The 5,464-nt window shown below is 33.9% G+C and overlaps 1 pseudogene; it reads left to right on the top strand.

Annotated features, from left to right (window-relative positions):
• Nucleotides 1-3,018: 3,018 nt before the first annotated feature.
• Nucleotides 3,019-4,936, top strand: LOC110734586 (annotated as a pseudogene).
• The last annotated feature ends 528 nt before the right edge of the window (nt 4,937-5,464 follow it).

The following is a 5,464-nucleotide window of genomic DNA, read 5'->3' as shown; positions in this document are numbered from 1 at the left end:
TCCTTTGGCCTCGTTCTCACTGATTACATAGAATTAGGGTACCATACTAGTGTAATGATATTGAAGAACATGTGACACCGTCGAAATCCCGTCTACTTTATTATTGGTTATACATGGTGATTGATTACCTAATAAGTTCGCCATACTCGCCATTATTAGTTATTATTGTAAATAAAGTAGCAAATAGTTCTATTGATTGTAAATACTAAATACTTGGTATAATATTTCTAGCACCTTATACAAGCTTGTATATACTTTGAAAATCAAGAAGACCCTGCATTTTAGTGGTGTAACAGCTTATATTATGCAATGTTCTGGATGCCTCAAGTTCATCTCGAAGTTTATTAGTGTCACTAGATTCGACCTCTAATGGCCTTACAAAGGCGTTTATATAGACAATAATATTGAACTGAATGAGGCTTTAGTTGTAATTTAGGATCTTGGTAAACAGTACTTGACATTATTTTTGGACCTAAGGACTGGATATCAGAATCATACTTGTACTTCGTAAGTAGTATAATATTATTGATTAATTAAATGTCAATCAATATTTATATATTTAGTTGGTCTGATGCTTGTGTTTCCACTACTTAAGTCTTAAGAATAGTGCATACCATTTTCGTTATTTCTTATATAGATGACTGATGGTCTGTCAACATTGTCCGGTATATATAGAAAGCTGGCATACACAGCCGACTAATTTTAATATATAAGTTAAGCAACTGGTCAACTAACAAATACTTGTATTAAAGTTTGACCACCATGGGTTAAGGTTACCGGTGCCGACCATATTAGATCCTTACAATCCATACGTCATAACCTAAAAGGCTAAAACCACCTGCCCTGGCCTTAAAAAATAGGTATAAACATTGTGCCAATATAATGATAATACTCCCACAATTGAGTCGCTAGAAGAAAAAGTGTAACAAGTGTACATGGACACTTAATAAATACTTTGTACTTCGTATAATTAAATTTTGATTATAATTATTTGATATATGTAAAACTCTGTACAAATAAAGAAGGAAGATATGGACCTTTAAAGTATTGAATTGCAATATTAATATAGATTAGTTAAATATGGAAAAAAAAATAAAAAATTCACACTTATTGCATTAATTTGATTCATTTTAATAAATTTTGTCCTGAAAATGAGTTAGTTATACTAGAGCGATCTAAAATAGATGTGATATTTTATGACATAGGTCGGAGAGGGTGGATTGTGTATTGTCTCTATTACACTAGGCTAGTAGCCTTTATGTATAGAAGAATTTAACTAGAGTAAATTCAAATCAAAGAATACAAATTGATAAACTAATTACTCTTAATTTAGTATTAACTTGATCCATTTCGAATAAAGGAAAAAAATCCAATCTGAATTTAATATATAGAACACAACGTATGTCATAAACCTAATAGGTTAGGTAGGATGGGACTCTATCATACATTTTAAACTCGTTGGAAATCAACTAGATTTTCAGCATACCAAGTGATAACAAAAGTAAAGCCAGGCAAGATTGATGGCTACTTTCAGAAATCTAAATTACACATTTTTGTAGTGCACACTACTTCTCAATGGCTTGGGTCTTAACTAGCCGTCAACCTCATACTACGGTAGTACCCCATCTTGCATTTGTGCCTTTTGTGGCGTTCGTTGTCTTCTTTTAATCTTTTGCATTCATAATAAAGCATGTCATGTAATTCCCACTTGCATGTAGGCTAAATGATAGGCAATCATACAAGTGTTTGAAGAAAATTCCGGAAAAACTTTTAACGTAATCTCCTTACAATTGCACCATTTATATGACCGTATCTTATCCTTCTTTCTATTTTTTTTTTTTATTTCTGTAATTTGACTTTTATTACTCTAGTACTCATTACTTTTAATTCACACATGCCCTAAAACTAACAAGCTACTTCCATAATTAACAATTGTTTCTAATATTAATGTTCGACTAGATTATCCTAAGATATAAACATTATATGTATAAGTTTATGTAATACTCCCTAGTAGTATTACTATGCTTTTTAATTAGCACTTTCATAATATTATACACAAAATCTATCCTTTACAAGTCATGCTGAAAACCACAATCACATAAAGTGTACCTTAGGTAATTATCATATACATCATCAAAAACAAAGTTTTAAAACAAGTCCTACGGTGATACATGCACCACTTTCATTTCATAAACCTTATTTTACTAAAGAAAATCACATAATCAGTCAATTATGGTTTAAATTAAAATATCAATTTAGGTTTTTATCTACAACAAGTTTAATTTGAATATATGTATGTACTTCCTTATCTCTTAATGTTATTTCATTTTTAATTTTCACTTTATTGTCATACTATTTTTTATATTCTCCTAATATTGATAAATGGCAAAGACACAGAATGTAAGATGAGGAGAGATAAATTTTTTAAAATGATAATGTTTCAATATTAAGAGATCGACGAAGAAATAAACAAGAGTTGTACAAAGTAATTAAGAATCATACTATTAACGTAATATAGAATAAAAAATGGGACAATTCTTTTAAGCAACTTAGAAAGGTATAGACAATCTTTAAAGACGAAGAGAATAGACGCGATCAGCACAATGCCTTATAAAATCTCTTTGACACGCCGTCCTTATGGAATGTGTCCTTAAAACATTAATGAAGCCATACAAATCAAACTGAAAGAAAAACTAAACCGTGTTGCCTGATGATCTGTCCCCACTTACATATGAGCTAGATGAACACGTGGAGGACCCTTAATGGTTCTACAGCTATTCATTTTCATATTTTAAAAATAAAAATCACCGTCTACTTGGTCCCAATAACTTGTACCAAACCTTGGAATCAATGGTCAGAAATACAAATCAACTAGCCCCTTGTCCACTTCAACGGTTCAGATTAACCTAACATCTTGACTCTTTAAGCTATAATAATAATATACTTTAATTATTGACGTAAATAATTACAATAAATTAAATATTTTTGTTTCTATAAAAATGAATTAGAAGTTTCTAGGCCAGCATTAAAAAGGCTGTTATTAATTTCCACCATTGTTGCAAATATATACAAGGAAATAATAAGACACGTAAATTATAAGACAGCCTTATAATCTCAAACTCCAACTAAATATCAACCTGCCAGCTCAAAAGAACCATTTGAAATTTCGAAACCTTCTTCTTTTTCTCTCTCTTTTAAAACATCATCATTTTCTCTCTTTTTTTTTTTTTTTAATTTCGAAAAAAAAAAACCAGAGATTGAACTCGAACATAATATTATTATTATTATGATCGAGTTACAATACAATCTATAATCAGTGAAAAAAAATTCATCAATGGAAAAAGGCGCGCTATTTGGAAAATACGAGGTGGGGAGGCTGCTAGGATGCGGCGCCTTCGCCAAAGTATACTACGCAAGGAACATTCAAACCGGCCAAAGTGTGGCGATCAAAGTCATTAACAAGAAGAAGATTGCAGGGACGAATCTAATGTCAAACATCAAAAGGGAAATAACGATCATGGCTCGTCTTCGACACCCGAACATCGTACGTTTGTACGAGGTTCTAGCGTGCAAGACGAAGATTTATTTTGTGATAGAGTTCGCTAAAGGTGGGGAGCTCTTCGCTAAAGTTGCCAAAGGCCGATTTAGCGAAGACCTCAGCAGAAAGTATTTCCAACAGCTAATCTCAGCTGTTGGATACTGTCATTTTAGAGGGATTTACCATCGAGATCTTAAACCTGAGAATTTATTATTGGATGAAAATGGGAGTCTTAAAGTTACGGATTTCGGGTTAAGTGCGGTTAAGGATCAGATCCGACCCGAGGATGGGTTGTTGCATACGTTGTGTGGTACACCCGCTTATGTAGCACCGGAGATTTTGTCGAAGAAAGGGTATAATGGTGCGACGGTTGATGTATGGTCGTGTGGGATAATATTGTATGTTCTTACAGCTGGGTATTTGCCGTTCAATGATCCTAATTTAATGGCTATGTATAAGAAGATTTATAAAGGAGAATTTCGGTGTCCGAAATGGATGTCGAATGATCTTAAGCGTTTGTTGGGTCGTCTCCTTGAAACGAACCCGAAGACTAGGATTACTATTGATGAGATAATACATGATCCTTGGTTTAAGAAAGGTGGGTTGTTTAAAGATAAAGGTCCGGAGTTTGAGTTTCAGTTTTACCATGATTGTTATAGTGATGATTTGGATGACAGCTTGAAGTTGTTTTCTGAACAACAACAGCAGCATCATCAGCAGGTGGTGGAGGCGGGTGCGAGTACGAGTAGTAGCACTAGTACTAGTGTGAGTGCGAGTACTAGTAGTAGTAGTAGTATTCCATTGAATGCATTTGATTTGATTGCATTTTCATCAGGGCTCGATTTGTCGGGTTGTTCAACGAGTCTTACAACCCGTTCGTGGATGGTGAGAAGTTCTTATCGGCTATGTCAGTGGATAAGATCATTGCTAGCATTGAAGAAGCCGCCGGTGAGCTGAACGTGAAGTGCCGCAGGAGGAAGGATTGTGTGGTGGATTTGGAAGGTCCGAAAGGCGATTTTATAGCTAGGTGGAGATTAACCAGCTAACTGAAGAGCTGGTAGTTGTTGAAGTGAAGATAAAAGGGGGAGAATCTGCATCCTATAAAAAAATTTGGAAGAAAAAGTTGATGCCTAAACTTTCTGGGTTAATATATGACCCTAACTCACAACCTGATGAGGAAACTGATATAACGAATGATGAAGTCGAAGTTACTCCTGCTGTTGCTTCTACTGAGTGATTTGATATTCTAATAGTAACGCTATATTGCTACTAATCCATTACATCATGATCATCATCCGAAGAAATGTTGATACATGATATAAGAATTCTCATCATTTTGCGTGTTTTATTGGAAATTAACATCAATCAGGTTTAGTAAACGCGGCAGCTGCAAGCTGGGGTGGCTTAGAGCTTCTAAAGGAAAGCCGGTATGCTATTGAATCCGAGAATGGAAGTTATTGTTTGTGCATTTTGTGTAGTGTCTGAAGATCTATCATATAGATGGATTGTGTGAGGTTCTTTTGTTGGTGAATTTTCTCTGTTTGTACCATAGTTTGTGAGTTTTAGCATAATCATCATGTGATTCGATTGTTTATGTCTAAAACAAATTTCATTAGTAGTGTAATCTACTAAATACTGTAATAATAATCCATGTATTCAGAGAGGAGGTAGCCATACCCTGGGTTTTTCCTGATTGCCCGGATGAGTAAGCATGTTGAGGTACTGTTTTTCATTGACAAAAAAAAAAAAAAAAAAAAGGGGGGGGGGATTCAGTTCATTTGTAAATTGTATAGAACATACTACTAATCCATTGTATAGTTTATGAAATTTTAATGAAGTGTGTCAGTTGGGCAAGTCATATGTGTTCATATTTCTGTTCTCTCTAACTTAATGGTGCAAGTACTATGAGATTGCTGTAATCAACCT

The sequence above is a fragment of the Chenopodium quinoa genome, unplaced genomic scaffold, assembly GCF_001683475.1.
Source record: "Chenopodium quinoa cultivar QQ74 unplaced genomic scaffold, ASM168347v1, whole genome shotgun sequence".
Lineage (NCBI taxonomy): Eukaryota > Viridiplantae > Streptophyta > Magnoliopsida > Caryophyllales > Amaranthaceae > Chenopodium > Chenopodium quinoa.
This window is presented reverse-complemented; position numbering and strand designations above follow the sequence as displayed.